This window comes from Desmodus rotundus, chromosome 9, assembly GCF_022682495.2.
Source record: "Desmodus rotundus isolate HL8 chromosome 9, HLdesRot8A.1, whole genome shotgun sequence".
Classification (NCBI taxonomy): Eukaryota; Metazoa; Chordata; class Mammalia; order Chiroptera; family Phyllostomidae; genus Desmodus; species Desmodus rotundus.
This window is the reverse complement of record NC_071395.1, coordinates 64276839-64300637: the sequence shown is the minus strand read 5'-3', so window position 1 is coordinate 64300637 and position 23799 is coordinate 64276839. Positions and strand designations below refer to the sequence as shown.

General features: G+C 38.1%; 1 protein-coding gene across 4 annotated transcripts in view; it reads left to right on the top strand.

Annotated features, from left to right (window-relative positions):
• Positions 1-18964: 18964 nt before the first annotated feature.
• The window catches only part of SPECC1 (sperm antigen with calponin homology and coiled-coil domains 1), a 261258-nt gene continuing 256423 nt past the window's right edge, over positions 18965-23799 (top strand). For all 4 annotated transcript variants that reach the window (XM_071219291.1, XM_071219292.1, XM_071219290.1 and 1 more), the window contains exon 1: positions 18965-19103. The gene's annotated coding sequence lies outside the window, so the exon portion shown is untranslated. The remainder of the gene's footprint in view (positions 19104-23799) is intronic.

Below are 23799 nucleotides of genomic sequence, written 5' to 3'. Positions count from 1 at the left end.
GGATCAAACCAGTGATTTAGAAGACAAGGTGGCAGAAAATACCCAATCAGAACAGCAAAAAGAAAGAAGAATCCAAAAAAAATGAGGATAGTTTAAGAGGCTTTTGGGGCAACATCAAGTGTAATAACATACGTATCATGGGGGTACCATAAATAGAAAAAGAGAGCAAGGAATTGAGAACCTATTTGATGAAATAATGACTGAAAACATCCCTAATGTAGTGAAGGAAAAAGACACACAAGTCTAGGAAGCACAGAGAGTACCAAACAAGATGAACTCAAATAGACTCATACTAAGACACATCATAATTAAAATGGCAAACGTTAAAGACAAAGAGGGAATCTTAAAAAGGAGCAAGAGAAAAGCAGTTAGTTACCTACAAGGGAGCTCCCATAAGATTATCAGTTGATTTCTCAACAGAAATATCTCAGACCACTGGGCAAAGGCATGAAATTTTCAAAGTGATGAAAATCAAGGACCTGCAACCAAGACTACTCTACCTAGAAAGGCTACCATTTCAAATTGAAGAAGTAAAGAGCTTCCCAATAAGAAAAAGCTAAAGAGGTTTATCACCAACCAAACCTGTAGTGCAAGAATTGTTAAAATGATTTATTTATGAAGATGAAAAAAAATAACATAAATATGAATGATAAAATGGGAATAACTATGTACCTATCAATAATCACTTTAAATGTAAATGGATTAAATGTTCCAATAAAAAAAGCTAAAGGTAAGAATAGATAAGAAAACAAGACCTATATATATATAAGCTGTCTACAAGAGACAAACATTAGAAGAGACACACAGACTGAAAGTAGAAGGATGGGAAAAGAGATTTCATGCAAATCGAAAGAAAAAACTGGGGTATTGATACTTATAGGCAAAACAGACTTTAAAACAAATGCTATAATAAGAAACAAAGAAAAACACTACATAATGATAAAAGGGACTAATCTGACAAGAGGACATAACTGTTGTAAACATTTATGTACCCACTATAGGAGCATCTAAATATATAAAGCCAATCTGGATGGACATAAAGGAAGATATCATCAGTAATACAGTCATAGTAGGGGACTTTAACACCCCACTGACATCAATGGATAGATATTCCAGGCAGAAAATCAACAAGGAAATAGCAGCCTTAAGTGACACACTAGATGTGATGGATTTAATTGATATTTCAGAACATTTCAACTCAAAGCAGCAGAATATATATTCTTTTCAAGTGCACATGGAACATTTTCTAGCATAGACCACACGGTAGGCCACAAAACAGGTCTCAGTAAATTTAAGGAGACTGAAATCATATCAAGCATCTTCTTTGACTACAATGGTATGAAACTAGAAATCAATCACAAGAAAAAACTGAAAAACACAAACACACAGAGGCTAAATAAGCTACTACTAAATAGTGAATGGGTTAACAATGAGATCAAGGAAGAAATCAAAAGATACCTTGAGACAAATGGAATGAAAAATACAATTATCCCAAATCAGTGGAACCCAGCAAAAGCAGTCCTAAGAGGGAAACTAATACCATTATACGCCTACCTCAAGAAACAAGAAAAATCTCAAGTAAACAATCTATCTTATACCTAAAAAAAAAATGAGAAAAATATCAATTAACAAAGCCCAGAGTAAGTGGAGAAAAGGAGATAATAAATAAAGAACAGATTGGAAATAAATGACATAAAGGCTAAAAAAAATACCAAAGATCAACTTCCAGCCAAGATGGAGGTGTAGGTAGACTCCTTGCGCAACCATAGAAGGATAACAACCAATCTAAAAAAAAAACAGCCAGAACTGCCAGAAAATTTAGCTGTATGGAAGTCCAACAACCAAGGATTTAAAGAAGAAACATTCATCCAGATGGGTAGGAGGGGCAGAGAAGATGTGGTGTGGCACGGTGAGGTAGGAGCCACAGTGGCCAGTGGAATTGGTGGTCTGACATTTGTGTACAGTGGACAAAAACTGGGAGGGACACCTGGGGATGAGCAATACCAGCCCAAAGCCAGACTGCACAGCCCAGAGTTCCAGCATTAGTAAAATGAAGCCTCATAACCTCTGGCTATAAAAACCAGTGGGGTTGAGGTAGCAGAAGAAACTACCAGTCTCTGAGGAGAGTCCATTTAAAGGGCTCACAGGGTCCTAGAACTTATGCAGTCCCACCCACTCTGGCCATCAGCACCAGGGAAGCAGCTAGAAGGTCAACAGATGCTTGTGGGAAATGGGAGAAGTGACTGAAAATGGAATGAGAGCTGAGTAAACAGTACTGTTCCTTCTCTGATGCCTCCTCCACATACAGCATCACAAAGTGGTGAAGTAGGTTGCATCACCTAGTGAATACATAAGACTCTGCCCATTAAAACATAACAAGTGCGCTGACTTGGGAAGTCAAAGAAGCTCTACCTAATACACAGAAACATAGGGAGGCTGCCAAATTGAAGAGACAAAGAAATATGGCCCAAATGAAAGAACAGACCAAAACTCCAGAAAAAGAACTAAGCAACAAGGATATAGCCAACCTATCAGATGCAGAGTTCAAAACACTGATGATCAGAATGCTCAGAGAAATGATTGAACACAGCCACATAATAAATGAAGAAATGAAGGCTATACAAAGTGAAATAAAAATATACAAGAAACCAACAGTGAAGTGAAGGTGGCTGGGATTCAAATCAATGATTTGGAATGAAAGGAAGAAATAAACATTCAACCAGAACAGAATGAAGAAACAAGAATGCAAAAAAAGAGAAGAGGCTTAGGAACCTCCAGGACAACATCAAATGTACCAGCATTTGAATCATAGGGGTCACAGAAGGAGAAGAGGAAGACCAAGAAATTGAAAACTTATTTGAAAAAATAATGAAAGAAAACTTCCCCAATTTGGTGAAGGAAATAGACATACAAGCCCAGGAAGCCTAGAGAATCCCAAAGAAATTGGACCCAAGGAAGCACATACCAAGGCACATCATACTTAAGTTACCCAAGATTAAAGAGAAGGAGAAAATCTTGAAAGCAGCAAGGGAAAAGGAGACAGTTACCTACAAAGGAGTTCCCATAAGACTGTCAGCTGATTTCTCAAAAGAAACCTTACAGGCAAGAAGGAATTGGCATGAAGTACTCAAAGAGATGAAAAGCAAAGACCTACATCCAAGATTACTCTATCCAGCAAAGCTATCATTTAGAATGGAAGGGCAGATAAAGTGCTTCCCAGACAAGGTAAAGCCAAAGGAGTTCATCATCACCGAGCCCTTCTTACATGAAATGTTAAAGGGGCTTATCTAAGAAAAAGAAGAAGATTGAAAGTATGAATAGTAAAATGACAACAAACTCACAACTATCAACAATAGAATATAAAAACAAAAACAAAAACAAACTGAGGAAACTATGGAAACAGGCACAGAATCACAGAAATGAAGATCACTTAGAGGGTTATCAGTGGGGGGTGGTTGGGGGAAGGGGAGAATGGGGGAAAAGGTACAGGGAATAAGAAGCATAATTGGTAGGTACAAAATAGACACGGGGATGTTGAGAGTAGTACAGGAAAGGGAGAAGCCAAAGAATGCGTATGTACAACCCGTGAACATAAACTAAGGGGTGGATTGCTGGAGGGGAGGGGATACCAGGCAGAGAGGGCCAAAGGGAAAAAATGGGACAACTGTAGTATAGTAGCATAATCAATAAAGTATACGTAATTAAAAATACAATAGATCAATTAAACCAAGAGCTGGTTCTTTGAAAAGATAAACAGTATTGATAAGCCCTTAACCAGACTCTAAGGAAAAAAGAGAGGACCCAAATAAATACAATGAGAAATGAAAGAGAAGTAACAACTGACAGCACAGAAATAGTAAAGATTATAAGAAAATATTGTGAACTACTATATGCCAACAATTAGAACACTCTGTAAGAAATGATTAAATTCCTAGATATATAATCTTTTAAGCCTGAATCAAGAAGAGATAGAAAATCTAAATAGACTGATTACAGCCAATGAAATCAAATCAGTAGTCAAAAAAACTCCCAACAAATAAAAGTTCTGGACCAGATGACTTCACAGATGAATTTTTAAAATATATTTATTGATTATGCTATTACAGTTGTCCCATTTCCCGCCCCCCTCACTCCACTCCATCCTGCCCATCCCCTCCCTCCCACATGACCCCCCCCCTATAGTTTATGTCCATGGGTCATACTTATAAGTTCTTTGGCTGCTACATTTCCTACACTATTCTTACCCTCCCCCAGTCTATTTTCCACCTATCATCTATGCTACTTATTCTCTGTACCTTTCCCCACCTCTCCCCCTCCCACTCCCCTTATTGACAACCCTCCATGTGATCTCCATCTCTATGTTTCTGTTCCTGTTCTAGTTGTTTGCCTAGTTTGCTCTTGTTTTTCTTTTAGGTGTGGTTGGTAATAACTGTGAGTTTGCTGTCCTTTTTACTGTTCCTATTTTTGATCTTCTTTTTCTTAGGTAACTCCCTTTAACATTTCATATAATAAGGGCTTGGTGATGGTGAACTTCTTTAACTTGACCTTATCTGAGAAGCACTTTATCTTCCCTTCCATTCTAAATGAAAGCTTTGCTGGATAGAGCAATCTTGGATGTAAGTCCTTGCCTTTCATAGCTTGGAATACTTCTTGCCAACCCCTTCTTGCCTGTAAGGTCTCTTTAGAGAAATCAGCTGACAGTCTTATGGGAACTCCTTTGTAGGTAACTGTGTCCTTTTCTCTTGCTGCTTCTAAGATTCTCTCCTTCTCCTTAATCTTGGATAATGTAATGATGGTGTGCCTTGGTGTGTTCCTCCTTGGGTCCAGCTTCTTTGGGACTCTCTGAGCTTCGTGGACTTCCTGGAAGTCTATTTCCTTTGCCAGGTTAGGGAAGTTCTCCTTCATTATTTGTTCAAATAAGTTTTCAATTTTTTGTTCTTCTTCTTCTACTTCTGGTACCCCTATAATTCAGATGTTGGAAGGTTTCAAGATGTCCTGGAGGTTCCTAAGCCTCTCCTCATTTTTCCAAATTCTTGTTTCTTCATTCTTTTCTGGTTGGATGTTTCTTTCTTCCTTCTGGTCCACACCATTGATTTGAGTTCCAGTTTCCTTTGCATCCCTATTGGTTCCCTGTACATTTTCCTTTGTTTCTCTTAGCATAGGCTTCATTTTTTCATCTAGTTTTCGAACAAATTCAACCAATTCTGTGAGCGTCTTGATAACCAGTGTTTTGAACTGTGCATCCGATAGGTTGGCTATCTATTCATTGCTTAGTTGTATTTTTTCTGGAGCTTCGAAGTGTTCTGTCATTTGGGCCTTTTTTTTTTTTTTTTTTTTTTTTTTGGTCTTGGCGCGTCTGTTACTTAAAGGGGTGGAGCCTTAGGTGTTCACCAGGGTGGGGTAACGCTGGTCACTGGGCTGTGACACTGTACGTGGGGGAGGGGCGGAGAGGGAGCAATGGTGCCCGCTCCCCTCTCCACCAGATTTCAGTCTTTCACTCTGCTACCCACAATCAAACTGGGCCCCTCTGGTGCTGGTTCCCGAGTGGGTGGGCCTGTGCACACTCTAGGCCCCTGTGGGTCTCTCCAACAACCTCTCCTGTGAGGCTGGGAGTCTCTCCTGCTGCCGCCCCAACCCCCACGAGCGTTTTCAATCAGAGGTCTGAGGCTTTATTTCCCAGCGCTGGAGCCCTGGGTTACTCGGTCTGCTTCACTCCCCACCATTTGTCCAGGTTTATCTGTGTGCGAATGTGGGGCCGCAGGGTCTGCTAGTGGTCAGACTGCCGGCCCTGTTCGTCCCACACTCCGCCAGTCTTGGTCCCGCCATGGCCACGCGAGTCCTCTCCGCCCCTCCTACCGGTCTGGATGAACGTTTATTTTTTATTTCCTTGGTGTCGGACTTCCTTGCCGTTGGATTTTCTGTCAGTTCTTGTTGTGCGAGGAGGCACAGTGTGTCTACCTACGCCGCCATCTTGGTTCTCCTTCACAGGTGAATTTTACCAGACATTGAAAGAACTAATATGTATCCTCAAACTATTCCAAAAAATTCAAGAGGCGTGAAGACCCCAAGCTCATTATATGAAGTCAGCATTATCCTAATTCCAAAACCAGATAAAGACACTACAAAGAATGAAAATTATAGATAAATATTCCAGATGAACACATGCAAAAATTCTCTACAAAAATTAGCACACCAATAGAATTTCAGCAATACATTAAAAACATCATACACCATGATGAAGAGGGAGTTATTCCAGGAGTGCAAGTTTACTAAAATATCTGCAAATCAATTAATGTGATACAGCATATAAACAAAATGAAGGATAGAAACCACATGATCATATTAACAGATGCAGAAAAAGCATTTGATAAAATTCAGAACGCATTTATGATAAAAAAAACTCTCAGCAAAATGGAAAGAGAGGGAACATACCTCAGTGTAATAAAGGCCATATGTGACACTCACAGCTAACATCATATTCAGTGAGGAAAAACTACAAGTGTTTCTGTTAAGATCAGGCATGAGACAGGGATGTCCACTTTTATGACTCTTATTTAACATAGTACTGGAAGTCCTAGGCACAGCAATCAGAGATGCAGAAGAAATAACAGACATCCAAATTGGAAAGGAAGAAATACAACTGTCATTATTTGCAGATGACATATCTGCATAGAGATGTGATTGCAGATACATAGCTGCATGTATGGAGAACCCTAAAGATTCCACCAAAAATCTACTAGAACTGATAAATGAATTCAGTAAAGTAGCAGGATATAAAATTAACATTCAGAAATCAGTTGTATTTTTTTTTAAATTCTCACCAGAGGACATGCTTGCTGATTTTAGAGAGAGGGAAAGGGAAGGACAGAGCGAGAGGGAGAAAAACATTGATGTGAGAGAGAAACATCCATTGGTTGCCTCTTATACAGGCCTCAAGCGAGTACTGAACCTACAACCTAGGCATCTGTCCTGACTGGGAAGCAAACCTGCAACCTTTTGATTTATGGGTCAATGTAACCAACTGAGCCATACCAGCCAGGTCAAAATCAGTTGTATTTTTATACACCAATAACAAATTATCAGAAAGAGAAGATAAGAAAACAATTTCATTTACAATTGCATTAAAATATACCTCAGAATATATTTAACCAAGGAGGTAAAAGATCTTTTTGTAAGAGACCTGTACTCAGAAAATTATAAGACCCTGAAGAAAGAAACCAAAGAAGATACAAATAAATGGAAGCATATACCATGCTTATAGCTCAGAAGAATTAAAATCATTGAAATGTTCACATTCCCCAAAGCAATCTATAGCTTCAACACAATTCCTATCAAAATACTGATGCTATTTTCCACAGAACTAGAACAAACAATCCAAAAATTTATGTGGAACCATCAAAGACTGTGAATAACCACAACAATCTTGAGAAAGAAGAACAAAGTTGGCAGTATCACACTATTTGATATCAAACTATATACTACAAGTTTAGTGATCAAAACAGCATGATACTGGCAGAAAAACAGTTACATAGATTAATGGAACAGAATAGAGAGCCCAGAAATAAACCCATGATTATATGGTCAATTAATTTAGGACAAAGGAGGCAAACATACAGTGGGGTAAAAACAGTCTATTTGATAAGTGGTGTTGGGTAAATTGGACTGGTACATGCAAAAAAATGAAACTAGACCACCAATTTACACCACACACAGGAATAAACTCAAATTAAGCACTTAAATCTAAGACTCAAAACCATGAAAACTCCTAGAGGAAAAACATAGGCAGTAAAATCTCATACATTTCTCTTAGCAAGGCTTTTTATATATTTGGGGGGGGCAAGGGAAACAAAAAAAATAAACAAATGGGACTACATCAAATTAAAAAGTTTTTGTACAGAGAAGCAATCAACCAACAAAACAAAAAGACAGCCCACTAAATGGAAGAACATATTTGCCAATGATACATCTGAGAAGTGATTAATATCCAAAATTTATAAAAACTTCATACAATTCAACACCAAAAAAAAATCCAATTAAAAAATCGACAGATGACCCAAATAGACATTTCTCCAAAGAGGACATACAGATGGCCAGTAGATATATGAAAATATGCTCAATATCATTAATCATCAGATAAATACAAATTAAAACCACAATGAGATATCACCTCACTCCTGTCAGAATGGCCATCATCAATAAATCAACAAGCAACAACTGCTGGTGAGGATGCGGGGAAAAGGGAACCCTCGTGCACTGTTGGTGGGAATGCAGTTTTGTGCAGCACCTGTGGAAAAACAGCATGGGGTTTCTTCAAAAAATTAAAAATGGAGCTGCCTCATGACCCGGTGATTCCATTTCTGGGAATATATCCAAAGAAACTCAAAACACTACTTTGAAAGAGTATATGAACCTCTATGTTCATTCAGCATTATTTACAATAGCCAAGATTTCGAGACAAGCCAAGTGCCCATCAGTAGATAAATGGATAAAAATGCAGTGGTACATATATACAATAAAATATTACTTGACCATAAAAAATGAATGAAATCTTACTATTTGCAACAGCATGAATGGACCTAGAGGATTTTATGCTAAGTTAAATAAGTCAGACAGAGATATAAAAATACCATCATATTTCACTTACATGTGGACTTTAAAGAACAAACATAAATGAACAAACATAATTGAAACAGACTCATAGATACACAGAATAGACTGATGGTTGCCAGAGAGAAGGGGGATTAGAGGATTAGGTAAAAAATGTGAAGGGATTAAGAAATACAAATTGGTAGTTACAAAATAGTCATGGGGATGTAAAGTATAGCATGAGGAATATAGTAACAGTGTAATAACTATGTATAATGCTAGGTGGGTACTGGAAATGTCGGGGGGAGGGGGTTATACTTTGTAAAGAATATGATTGACCACTATGCTATCTGCCTGAAACTAATACAAAATAATGTTGAATATAAACTAATTGAAATTTTTTTAGATTTAAATTTTAGAACAATATAAATGCTTTTCAGAGGGTTCAACAAGACCCCAGTTAAGAGTTGAATAAATCAATTGGTTGGAGACACTGAAGGCCACATAGCGTCATGGGAGTTCAATCTCTGTAGTTCTGTTTGGAGGCCCAGGTCAGGAACAAGGAATAATGTGTGATTTGGCAGTCCCTGGTTAACAGCTGACTGACTGAGCAGGGCCAGAGTAAGTGTATTCAGGGACTGGTGGGGAGCATAGTGGAAGGAGATGACTGACCTTGGGGTTCAGAATGGGCTAGGAGGCATGCAAGTCCATCAGAGGTGGGGAGGAAACTGAGGCTGAGGAGAAGCCAGGCTGGGAGAGAGCATGGTAGTGGGGCAACTGGAAAGAACAGCTGGAAGCCAGAGAGATGTCTTTTAGATTCAGAATCTTGATAGCAGGAGAGTTGGGTAGAAGGGCACATGTCTGAAGTATGATGGAACTTTGGGGAACTGACACTGAGTCATTCTTCAGACTCTGTGGGTCTCTTGTCTTTCTCTCAAAATTAGTTTTAACGTCGGCTTTAAGCGTTCGCTGCTTTCCTATTCCTGGCTAATTGAACAAATGCAAACATATGCATAGCCTTAGTCTTCACAGCCAGGGGAGGGGGTGTGCTGTGGGGGGCAGGTGTATGGCCCTGGAAGCAGAAGGGGGCCCATACTGGTTTGGGAGGACATGTCTCATGGCTACATGGCCTCTCAGGGTTCCTTTAGGGATATGAATTTATCCAGCACAAAGGTAGTACTTTAAAAAAAAAAAAAAAGTATATCCGCGTATTGTAACTTGTAAGCTGAGAAACTTCTTGTTCTTAGCCACACATTTACAGAAGAGGCTTGCCTTTTTGTTTTCTTAGGGCGGGTGCACAGAGCCTGGCCTCACAGCTCATGAGAAAGCATCTTCACTAACCACAGCCATCCCAGGGCAGCCTGTGTCCCTCTACAATTACTCCCCTCTGTATAATTTCTTACTGACATTTTATGTTTTAGAACTAAATTAAAAAGTCATTTAAAGAGATGGTTTGGTTAACATAGAAATCAAGTTCCTCTTAGTAAGAATGAATGTTTACAGGGAAGCTTTAAAGATATTTACCAAAAAGAGCAATATATTTCTATACTACATGCTTATGTGAAATTGAGTATTTTATTTGGTATATTAGCATATTCATTTTGACCTGCTAACTCATCAGACAACTTCTATTTATACTCATTTTCTGGTAATAAATCTGGATCTGTTGCTGCCTGGACACAACTTAGCAACCTATGAAGATTTTCACCCCCCTCTGCCCCGGGGAGCGTGCCCTTTCATCCTGCATCATAACCCATGCTCTTGGGCACCTCGTTGCTGTAATGGAGGAATCCTGAGGACTCACTCTGACAGCCTTTAAAAAATTAGTTAAACATCTGTCTGAAAACCATTTAGAGTCACTGTCATCTTTTGTCTTTGTCCTAGTTATTTTTAGGTTTGATAAATTTATTTTCCAAGAGCAAAAGAGAACATATTTAGGCTTAGATTTTGGCTGAGATTGAGAAAGTTCTGTTCTGTGGAGAGCTGGCAGGTTTCCCAGTGAGGCAGCTATGAGCTTAGCCTGCACCGCGGTTTCCTGCAGCATGGCCCTGGACTCATGACCCAGCCCGAGGGGTGGGACCACACTTGCACCGCCCAGCCTCCCTGCAGATGAGCACCCCCGCTGCAGCCCATCATCATAATCTGCTCTTAGAGAATCCACAGTAGGGATCTCATACTCGCAAAGGAAGTCTCTCCCAGGATTTAATTATTTTTACAATTACAAAAGACTTTCTTGGGTTGAATTGAACTTACTTTCTGCTAAGTATAGGCCGTCCAAGTCACAAAAAGAGTCTGCTCTCAGGGTACATAATTGTTGTTATGATTAAATAGTACTTTTAAAATTATAAAACAGTTACATGTTTGTTGCAACTAGTATAGAAAAATCTTGAAAGCATAAAGAAAATTAAAATTTCCCATCATCCCACCACCCAGAGATAACTATCCTTTTTGGTAATTGATGTTTTATTTTTTGACATTTTATTTTGTGGTAATAAGAACACTTAACAGGAGACCTATACTCTTAACAAGTTTTTAAGTGTATAATACCTCATTGTTGCCTAGAGGTACAGTATTGTACAGAAGATCCCTAGAGCTTATTCATCCTGCTTGCCTGAAACTTTATGCCCATTGACTAGTGATGCTTCATTTCCCCTCCCCCAGCCCCTGGCAGCCACCATTCCATTCTTTGACTCTATGGATTTGACTATTTTAGTTATCTCATGTAAGTCAAATCATGCAGTGTTTGTCTTTCTGTGACCACTTTACTTCCCTTAGCATCATGTTCTCAAGGTTCATCCATGTTGTTATATGGCAGAATTTCCTTCTTTTTAAAGGCCGAGTGATATTCCATTGCATGTATATAGCACATCTTCTTTATCTGTATATCTGGACATTTAAGTTGTTTCCACATTTTGGCTATTGTGACTAGGGCTGCAATGAACATAGGAGTACTAATATCTCTTAGAGATCCAGATTTCAGTTCCTTTGGATGAATGCCCAGAAGTAGGATTGCTGGACTACATTGTAGTTCTATTTTTTAATTTTTTGAGGAACATCTATACTGTTTTCCATAGTGGCTGTACCATTTTTCATTCTCACCAATAATCTGCAAGAGTTCCAGTTTCTCCACATCCTCACCAACACTTATCTTTTGGGTTTTTTTTTTCAATAGTAGATGTCCTGATAAGTGTGAGGTGATATTTCATTGTGGTTTTGATTTGAATTTTCTTGATGATTAGTGATGTTGACCATATTTTCCTATACCTGTTGTATAGGAAAATACCATTTGTATGTATTCTCTGGAGAAATGTTTATTCAAGTCCCTAGCCCATCTTTTAATCAGATATTAATTTATTTTACTATTGAGTTGTAGGAATTCTTTATATATTTTGGAGATTAATCCCTTGTCAGATATATGGTTTGCAAATATTTTCTCCCATTAAGTACATTGCCTTTTCACTTTGTTGTTTCCTTTGCTGTGCAGAGCCTTTTTTAGTTTGATATATTCCTGCTTGCTTATTTTTATTTTTGTTGCCTGTTCTTTTGGTGTCATATACATGAAATCATCACCAAGACCAACATCATGAAGATTTTTCCTTATGTTTTCTTTCTAGGAGTTTCACAGTTTCAGGTCTTATGTTAAGTTTTTAAATCTATTTTGAGTTGATTTTGATTTTGTGTATGGCATAGGATAAGGGCCCAATTCCATTCTTTGGCATGTGGATATCTAGTTTTCCCAACTCCATTGGTTGAAGAAACTATCCTTTCCCCGTTACAGATTCAATGCAAATCCTATCAAAATCCAAATGACATTTTTTACAGAAATAGAAAAAATTCTAAAATTCATATGGTACCACTAAAGAATCATGAATAGGTAAATCAATTTTGAGAAAAAAGAACAAAGCTAGAGGCACCACATTTCCTGATTTAAGCATATATTACAAAGCTACAGTAATCAAAACAGTATGGTACTAGCATACAAACAGATATATAAACCAGTAGAGATCCTAGGAATAAATCCACACGTATAGTATAGGGTGGCAAGAATAACCATTTTTATTATATTGATTTTCTCTAAGTCTTTTTTTTTTGCCTAAGGTAAATATAACCACCTACTATATACACTATTTACAATTTATTTTCCACTAAATATATTGTCATATGGATAATATTATTCCATATTATCAAATATGTTACAGTATCACTTTGAAACTGAGATATAATCACATACCATAAATTCACACTTTTAAAGTACAAAATTCAGTAATTTTCTTGTATATTCACAAAATTGTGCAATAGTCACCACTATCAAATTCCAGAATATTTTTATCACCCCAAAAAGAAATCCCAAATCTGTTAGCAGTCACTTCCTATTTGTGCCCTTCCCATTATGCCGTGGCAGCCACTAATGTACTTTCTGTGTTTATGGATTTGCCTATTCTGGAAATTTAATTTGAATGCAATCATATAATATGTTGACTTTATGTTTGGCTTCTTTACTCAGTATAATGTTTTTAAGGTTCATCTATGTCGTAGCATGTATCAGTAACTCATTTTTTTTACTTTTTACTCTTGAGTAATATTCCATTGTAAGGATATACCCATTATATTTATCTGTTTATCAGTTGGTGGACATTTGGGTTTTTTCCACTTTTCTGCTATTGTGAATGGTGCTGCCGTGAACATTCATGTACAGGTTTTTGCGTGAAGCCCCATTTTCAGTTCTTTGTGCTGTACGCCCAGGAGTGGCATTGCTGGGTCATAACAGTAACTTTGTGTTTAACTGTCTGAGGAACGGCCAAACTGGTTTTCACAGTAACCACATTATTTTACATTCTCACAGTCTATGAGGGTTTCAGTTTTTCCACGTCCTTGTCAGCACTTGTTGTCATTGTCTTTTTGTCTACAGCCATGCTAGTACGTGTGAAGTGGTATCTCCTTGTAGCTTTGATTTGCACATCCTTAATGTCTAATTATGGAAAACATCTTTTCATGTGCTTATTGGCCATTCGTGCATTTTGTATTCTCTTTGAAGTAATCTGTCTTCAGATGCTTTGCCCATTTCTTAGTTTGATTGTTCGTCCTTTTATTATCAAGTTTAAGAGTTCTTTATATTTTTTGGATAATAGATCCTTGTTAGATACATGATTTACAAATATTTTCTCCCATTTTGTGGCTTATCATTTTACTTTTGAGATAGTGCCCTTGATGCACAGAAGTGTTTAATTTTACGAAGTACAAGTTTTCTAGTTTTTCTTTGGTTGTTGTATCTTTGATGTAATATCTAAGAAAACATTGAATGCCTAATCCAAGGTTACAAAGTTTTTCACTTATGTTTCTATTTTTTTAATCCTTACCTGAGTATATGTTTATTGATTTAGAGCACAGGTGGCAAGCACAAGGCCCACAGGCCTAATCCGGCCCTCTGCTTGGTTTTATCTGGCCCAGCGCCTTGTTTCTATCCAACAGCAGCCCCGAGCTCTCGCTTAACTGGTAAGGGGTAGTTACATTTATAGAGTCCTAAAATTACATTCAGCCCTTTGAAGGCAGCCGTGAGGCTGATGTGAACCCCAGTGAGTTTGACACCCCTGATTTAAAGAGAGAAAGGGAGGGAGGGAGAAGGAGAGAGAGAGAGAGATACTGATTTTTATGAGAGAGCAACATCGATTGATTACCTCCCCATATGTGTCCTGACCAGGGAACAAACCCACAACCTAGGTATGTGCCCTGACTGGGGATCAAATGTGCAGCATTTTGGTGTATGAGGCAACGCTCCAACCAAATGAGCCACCTGGCCAGGGCGCTTTTGTTTCTTCTAACAGTTTTATATTTTTAGCTCTTACATCTTTCAGGTGGTTGTTATATGTGACGTGAGGAAAGAGCCTAACTTCATTCTTTTACATGTGGATACCCAGTTGTCCCAGCACCATTTGTTGAAGACTATTCTTTCCTCACTGAATTGTCTTTGCAATCAGCTACCCATAAATGTGCTCATTTCTGTACTCTCAGTTCTATTCTATTGATTTATACAGGGTGGGACAAAAGTAGCTTTCCAGTTTGTATGGAAATAATACAGTAATTAATAAATAATAAGGCAAGACTAAACTTTGTTTTGTGTACTCACAACTCTAAACCTGCTTTTTTCACACCCTGTATGTCTATGTTTTTGCCTTTGCCACACAGTTCTTGATTGCTGTAGCTTTGTAAATTTTGAAATTGGGATGTGTGAGTCATATTTTAATATGCCTTTTCAAGATTACTTTGATTATTCTGGGCTTTGTGCATCTCCATAGAGTTATATTATAGGATTAGTTTGTAAATTTCTGCAAAAATTACAGCTGGAATTTTGATAAGGTTGAATCTATAGATAATTTGAAGAGCATTGCCCCCTTATGTCTTACAATGCATGAACATGGGTATCAATCCATTTATTTAAGCCTGCCTTAGTTTTTCAATATTTTGTAGTTTTTAGTATACAAGTCTTGCATGTATTTTGTTAAATATATGGCTAAGTATTTTATTCTTTTTGATGCTTTTGTAAATGGACTTGTTTTCTTAATATATTTTAATTGTTCATTGCAAGAGTACAGAAATAAAATTGATTTTTGTATCCTGCGACCTTGCTGAACAAGTTTATTAGCTGTTTTATTGTTGTAGTTTCTTTAGAATTTTATTTATACAAGATCACATCTTCTGCCAATAAAGTATTACTTTCTTACCAACCAAATGTCTTTTCTTTATTTTTCTTGCCTAATTTTCCTGGCTAAAGTCTCCAGTATAATGCTGACTAGAAGTGGTAAGAGCAGAGGCATCTTTATCTTGTTTCTGTTCTTAGGCGAAAGCTTTCAGATTTCACCATTAAGTATCATTTTAGGTGCTAGGGTATTTTCTAGTTGTTCTTTTTCAAGTTGAAGAATTCTCCTTTATTCCTAGTTTGTTGAGTGTTTTTTATCATGAAAGTGCAAATTTTGTAAGATGCTTTTCCTGCATCTCTTGAGATGATCACACGTGGTTTTGTCCTTTATTCTATTATATATGGTATATTATATTGATTTTCATATGTTTTTCTAACCTTGAATTCCGGAATAAATCCCACCTGGTCATGGTGTATAATCCTGTATTTATGTAGCTAGATTTAGTTTGGTAGTTATTTTGGTGAGGACTTTTGCATCTATATCATAAAGAATACTGATATAGTGTCACTTTTAAGGGCTACATAATCTTTAATTATGTGGATGTGCCATAATACAACCAGCTAGACTTTGGTTTCCTTTGTTGTCATTATTATAATCAAAGATAACTTTATAACTTGCACATATAGCTTTGTATTCATTCATGATTATTTTCATAGGATGCATTCTTACAAATGGAATAACTGAACCAAAGGTTTTGCTCAGATATTTGTCTCATCTTATCACTGGTTTTTACATTTTGTTTATAGTATTTTTCTATTTGAAGAGGTTTTTGATTTTCAAGTAGTCAGATCTGTTTTTTTTTTATGTATTCTGCCTTTTCACATGGGGTCAAGAGGCCTTTTTCACCTTGTTTAGATATATAATCTCTATTTTCTTCTAGTTCTTATAATGCATCTTTTTTTTCTGCACTTAAATCTTTATTTCATCAAATTCATTTGAGTGCAGGGTGTGAGGTACGAGTCTTTTATTTGGAAATGATTAGCCAATTTTCACAATGATATTTTTAAAAATTGACTTTTTATCTTCAGATTAGTAATTTCATCTTTATAATAACCTGAATTTTTGTTTTGGGGCCTTGTTATGATCCACTGAGGATCTTTCTACTTCTGAACCATACCATTGTAATTATTTTACTTTTCTGGTCTATTTTTATTTCTGGCAGTACAGATCCCTTTTCATTATTTTTTTTTCAAGAATTTTCTTCTAGCTCTGGCTTGTGTAGCTCAGTTGGTTGGAGTGTTGTACTGTCAACTGGAAAGTCACAGGTTGGATTCTCAGTCAGGGCACATGTCTGGTTTGCAAGTTCCATTCCTGGTACGAGAGGTAGACAACTGATGTTTCTTTACTGCTCTCTCTCCCTCCCTTCCCCTCTCTCTAAAAATCCATAAGCATGTCCTCAGAGGAGGATTAAAAAAAAGAATTTCCTTCTGTAGGGAAGAATTATTCTACCATACTTCTAGTCCTATTAGAATTTTTATTGGAATTATAACACATTTATAAAATTATTTTGTGGAGAATGAATATCTAATTGAAAGCACGTGGTATATTTTTTTCATTCAGCCCTCTTTTTTGTTCTTCAGTAAAATGTTATAGATTTTTTGAGGGTGACTGCCAGGTTTATTCATACATATTTTAATATATTTTTTGCTTTATATATAGGATTTGTTTAGCATGAAATAACTTATTTTATTGTATTATTTTATTATACAATTTAATATCTACTTGTTTTAGAAAATTTAGAAGCTACAATGTAAATTTAAAAAATAAAGGACCCGACCTGACTGGTATGGCTCACTTGGTTTGGTGGCATTCCACAAAGGGAAAGGCCATTGTTTTGATTCCAGGTCAGGGCATATGCCTGGGTTGCAGGTTCTGTCCTAGAGGCAACCAATCAATATTTCTCTCTTGCATCCATGTTTCACTCCCTCTCCTTCCCTCCTTCCCACCCTCTCTAAAAAGAAATAAATAAAATATTTTAAAAAATAAATGACCCCACATTTCCACACATAAGCACTGTTAACGTTTTGTGTATATCCTTCTAGTAATCGATTTACAGTCCAGTTGGACAAGTAAGGTAAGATCTCATGAAAGGCTTAATAATCCAATGCACTCGTGGGTGACCACATTGTTACTTTTGTGTCTTGCACTTTTTGCCTTCATGAGCTGCTCTTCTCATTACCAGTGGGGTGCCAGTCACCCAGGCACCTCTCCCTGGCCCACTGGGTTGGACAGTGTATCACTGCCGGGTTCTTTTCTGAGGGGTGTAGCCCTTCTTCTGACATCTTGATTTCTAAAGACCTCTCCTCCTGCAATGCTCCTGGGAAAGGCTTTCCCATCCCAAGAGCACCCGTGTTTGAATGAAGCAAACCTAGGGAAGCAGAGGGGAGAGATCATGCAAAACAACCCCCCACTGATATTTGACCCTCTAGGCCTCATGGCTTACAGCCAGCCTAAATTCATCCAGAGGCTTTCCAGATAGTCAAGCCAATAAACTTGCTGTTTTGCTTAAGCAAGTTCCAGCTGGAGTTCTGTCCCTTGCAGGTCCCCACCACTGCTACCTCATGACTGTGCCATGGTGCCAGGCTGGGGAGGAACACCCAGATAAGTCAGATCCTTGTATGCCCCACCTCCCAAGAGGATGCATATTCCTCAGTGAGAGCAGGTCCCATGCATTATGCCTCTTGCTTTCTTCAAGGCAAAGATGGAGAGCCACCTGAGGTGGCAGCATTTGCCAGGGGGCAGGGGCCACAGTCGTAATAACATCCCTGCAGGTGAAGGCCAATGCTGAGCTGCGTGAGGACAGCTCCTCACTGTCGTCTGTGATTGGAATGGCCTTGCGCATACAGGGGGTGCTCATGCTGAACCACAGGGGCTCAGTGTCACTGAGGCTCTGCTGACCCACACCATCTGCCGTGTAAGAGCCACTTGGTTGCTTTACACACCTACTATCCAGTAAAATAGCAACCTATGGCCGTGACTGAGTTTAACCTAGCCCTGACAACTCCAGTTTTAGCTGAGTGTGGATATAACACATGTAGCTTGTTTACCTGTACAAAATTTCTTCCATTTTTTTTTCTGTGCAGTATGTTTGCTCCCTATTGCAGATCTCATTGTCACTGGGGCTTATAGGGCCCCTGTAACAGCACCAGACAGGACCCTAGGTTTTGTAAGAGTGCTCATATAATTTTGGAGCTCTCTGAATTCAAAATTAGGCATGAAACTATTTATTTATAATGAAAAAGAAGTTGCAACAAATTACCAGAGCCTTGGAGATCAAGATGCCTTACCCTGGAGGTCCCTTGAGTCAGCTTATCAGAATCTCCTGCTTTGAAATGCTTCCTGATTGTTATCTGAGTTCCCTATGCCACCCAGAACATTCTACAACTAGCAGGCCATGGCAGTGGGGGCCCTGAGGCTTCAGGGCAGACTCACCTCTGAAGTTCTCATGGCTTTTTATTCCCCTTTTTTTCTGTTTGATGTCTCAGGGAGCAATCAGCAAGAAACTAAGGCAGCATACATCTTAAATCCTTATGTTTCTGAGAGATACACACTATGTATTTAGGAATAAGTAGAATAGAAATAATTTTATACTGTGTGCGTGTGCGTGAGAGAGGGAGGGGGGGAGGGGGGGAGAGGCGTGCGATGCCAGAGGCCCTGGGGAGCAGAGCCCGCCTGCTTCCTGAGTGAAGCGTTGCTCCAGTGCTCACTGCTTGGTCTCCTGAGTGTGGTTTCCTTCCCACCAGCACCAAACCCCAGAATAGAGCAGCGGGCTTGCAGATTGAGGTCATCAGCTCTGAAAACACGAGAACTAAAGGTTGTGCAGTAAGTACATAGTTGGTTATCATTGAAGGAGGGGATAGAAAATCTTAGAGCAGCTCTGTCGGGAGAAGACATTCTTTTGCTTTAGGTATAATGTCAAACATACATTATGATATAACTAAGGCATTATTAATACATTAATTTGTGGTTCGTGGGCAAAATAAACTAATATTACATGCATATTTTGGGAGCTGAACGTGAATTTGAAACTCATCCTCTGTCATCTTGAAAAAATAGTCTTTTCTCACTGCCTGTTAATTTTTCATCTTGCGAAGCCAGGATAATTTAATGCTAACTTCAAGTTAAATGTATAAAGTTCTTTGGAAAAGAAGTCCCATCTATGAGTACTAATTACTAACAGTGTGGAGATCTGTTTTTTACAACTAAGGTGAATAGGGCTGCTTTTGTGCATTCTGAATTCACCAAGACTGAGAACTCTAAAATCCTACGGAGAGGACTGCCCACTGGACTGGTTCTTAGCCCTGGAGAAGGTTCTAGAGAGCCTTCTCCCCTTGAAGATCAGCACTTTGACATGTGCCCTGGCATCTTGCAGAGGGCCTGATAATGTCCCAGTGCTTGATATCTGGGCCAAACATTGTGCTTATGAGGCTTAGATGGCAGAATTTCAAAGCTATGACAAAGATAGAGGCTTTTCTAGGAAGTAACTTATTAGGTGGTTTCTGTGTAAGCAGTATTTTGTCCCACCCTTGTTCCCTAGCAAGGGACTCAACTACTTTGAAATGTTTCGTTACCACTCTATTTTCTAGAAATTAAGCTTCTTTTATTTCCTTTTTCCACTGAGCTAATTTCTTATTAGAGTGAAATATTTAGCTCAGTCATATAGGAAGACCATATTTTAAGTTTACTCAAGAAATGTGATTCCCCCCTCACTAGAAGTCAGAGAAAATACATACATCTGCTGCTTGTGCTGTAGTCCTCACTAATATGGCTCCGCTTGTTCCTTTACAGCTCAGCTCCATAGACTTGTTATGTTTACATGGTTCTGGTTTATTGTAGCCGTTTCACTTCCTTTAATCTTTCCTTTGCCAATCTGCAAGTGCTGTCTGTTTTTGCTAGGAGAAACGCGCAAAAGTAGAGGAAGTCAAAGTTAACAATACTAAACTTGCAATTGAAAAAAAAAAACCCATGTGAAATATTTTTTCTCTCACATCAATTTTGTTTTTAAAGCACGGTAAATTTTTTTAATGATAAAAAGAGCGTTTTTGAGTGCTTACTGTGTCGGGCACAGCAGTTGAGTTCTTCATGAGCACTGTCTCATATGGTTCTCACAGTAGTCCCACGAGGTGGTTCAGTTATGGTCTTTACTGTGTAGGTGAGGAAACAGAGGCATCAAAAGGTGATGGGCTTCACCAAGCCCACTCTGATCAGTGGGTGGAATGGGTGGTGAAGCTGGGATTGGAACTTGGGTCTTTTCAAATCAAGTTTAGAAATTACAGAAAATAGTGACTCAATCCCATGCCCTAAAGCAACTTAAAATTTCTATATTTCATTCTACTTGTACAACTAGATATTATAACATAATGTTCTTTATGTTATTGGCTTCACAATTATTTTTAAGAGTGTATTTGTTCTAGTGAGTGATTGTTCCATAAATTACTTAACTATTCCCTGTTCTTAAAAACTGAGTTGCTTTTCTTTTTTTGTTTGTTTGTTTGTTGCTATTATAAATAATACTTCAGTAACTGTCTTACTCTCATAATTTTTCCTGTTTTTAGATTATGTCTGTAGAATAGATTCTCAGATGTGGGATTGTTAAGTAAAGGGGCATGAATATTTTAATGGTGCTTGGTGTGCGTTGCTACGTTGCTTTCTGTCAGCACTCTGTGGAAGAGTGCCAGCTCAACTGTATCTATTCCACCAGTGACAGTATCATTAAAAAAAAGAATAGGCACAACAGAAGCCCTTTTTTATAATTTTGCATTTCTTTTAACATAGTTAAATTGAACATTTTTTCACATGTTTGTTTACAAGTTGTGCTTTCTCTTTAGCTCATTTACCTGTTAAGATCTTAATGCCTTTTTAATTTTTTGCTAATTTATATGTGTTTTTAATAAGATTTATCTGGTGTATTTTCATTGTTTTTTGTAAGACTATTGTATACCTTTCTAAAATGAATTTTTTAGAAATATGTAGTCATTTAACATTTTTACATGCCCAAATTTGTCCATTTTTTCTCTAACTGTTCTTAATCCTCTTTTAAGGGATTTTTTCTTCTAGTTTTTTACCCTGGTGGATGTCATGAAAAATGGGTTTAAACTGACTTAAAAAAAGGAATGCTAAATAGTTTTTCCAATATCATTTATGAGCAATCTTTGTTCTTTAATATTTCATAATTTTGGTTTTTTATACCTTCAGCTTTTCTAGGTTAAATGATATTTCTGGATTATCTGTTGTATTTATCAGAGCTAACTACATCTGTGTCATTATCATTGTATTCATTTTTGTTATTTTATACTATGTAGAGAGAATTAGTTATATTGAATAACATGGAGTCAAAATAAAGTTTTGGTTAAGAGCATGGGCTTTGGAGGCAGATTGCTGTCCTAACTTATGTGTTCCGTAGTCTTACTGTTTGTAAAATGGGGACAGTAATGGTATCTGCTCTGTGGAGGTTTGGGGTGAGGAAGTAAAAGCTAAATTTAAAAAAAACAGGAAAAAGTATTTGTATATAGAATATTTTATATATATTAAATATATATATATGTGCATTATACACCTTCTTATATAAAGTCAATGTGTCATTGTTTTTCTTTACGGCCTCCAACAACCTTTTGTGTAATCTTGGGAGACAGAGAAAGAATAACGCGTTTGACTCTACATACATTGGAAGACAGGGGGTGAGAGACAGTGACACACACACCACAGAGAATTACTTTTTATTGTAAAAGAATTCCAACACATCAATTAGAAAAAGAAAAATACACAAAGGAAAAGTGGGCAAAGGCAATTTATAAAGATGCAATTTATAATTATTTTTATAAACATGTAATTCACAGAAAAAATGTAGATGGCCTGTAAACATGTAATATTCAACCCCAGTATTAATGAAATACCATTTTCCCTTCATCAGATTGGCAAAAACTGAAATCGTAGGTAACATCCAGTGTCAAAGAGAACATATGGAGATGAGCATTGGCAATCCCAGCTAGTGGGAGCAGGAATTAGTAGTGTTTCTGTGTGGCGATTTTACAAGATCTACCAAGATATGAAACATGCAAACCTTTGATGTGTGTTAGAAAAAAACTGTACATGTTTTCAAGCATATAATCATATTTATAAATGCCATTATTCATGTTAATAATCCTAAAGTGATTACTTTTACTTATATGTATATAAAAATTCATTTTTTAAGGTACTATATATATAATAATCTGTTTATGTTACCTCTGGATAAGGAAATAGAAATAGATAAAGGTCTCTTTCACCTTTTGCTAGATATACTTTTGTATTTGAATTTTTATGAGTTTGTATTTATCTATTACATGTGTAAATAAATAAATAGACATTTTTCCAGGCTCAGAGGTAAGGAAATTCTAGAGAGCAGGACCCCAGTGTAGAGGCTTAGTATTGGAAAAGTACATGACAGATTTTTGGGAGAGTGACCATTTGGGGGGACAGTGTTTTAACATTCCTTACAGGTTTTCACTTATGTTTTAGAAAAGAAGCTAGGAACTTGTTGAGAAAACTCAGCCTGAGAGACACAGAGGCAAAGTCGCTTCACCAATGAGTGCTGACCTCTGAGCAGCTGTTTCACATGGTGTGGGGGCCATCTCCACACGTGCGGCTTGTGGACCCCACCCAGACTCACTGTGCTCTCCACCTTCCTTTTTGTCTGTGTTCCTTGACTGTTATAAAAAAGCCATTGTCCAGCATTCATCCAGTTATTGGCCCAGCAGGTAACTAGTGCCCTTTGCCAGCCAGGCAGTCCCCTGGGCCCAGCCACAAGGAGGTTGAGCAGGAGATAGACTGTGGCAGCCTGTGGGAGCAGCAGGGACACTCATGAGACTCATCCCTGGCTGTGAGCGTTGCTCCAGAGCTGCCAAACAGGGAGATCTGCTGGAGGAGAGCAGACAAGGGCTCCTAGGGAGGAGTCATCACAGCAGGGGGGTGGGGGTGGGGCGGACAGAGAGAGCTGCCTAGCTGTTCTGCAGAGAGCAGAGCGTTTGGTGGGACAGCACCCTTGGTAAGGCCTCCGTCTCCCGGGCCACACCCTACCACCTGGAGCCTTGCTGAGTCCATCACTCCAGGCTGTCTTTTTGCCCCCTTTTGCCCCCTTCTCTCCACCACTACTGTTGTTTCTTCATTTCTTCCACTGGGACCACTGCTTCCTGGATTTTCAACATTTAATTCCTCTTTCCACAGAGTTGCCATAGCCAACTACCATCACTTACTCATTGAAGTTCCTAAAGCTGACTTACGTGATTAACATAATTTTAAAAAATTTTATTGTATTTTTCCATTACCATTTAGGCCCTCCCCCACATAATCACCCCACTATTGTCCATATCCATGAGTGCTTTTTCCTTTTTGCTCCATCCCTCCACCCCCTAACTGCTCCACGCTGCTGCCTTAGCTGTCATCCTGCTCTCCACCTATGAATGTCTCTATTTTGCTTGGTAGTTTGCTTTGTTCTTTAGATTCCACATATGAGTGAAATTATATGGTATTTCTCTCTCTC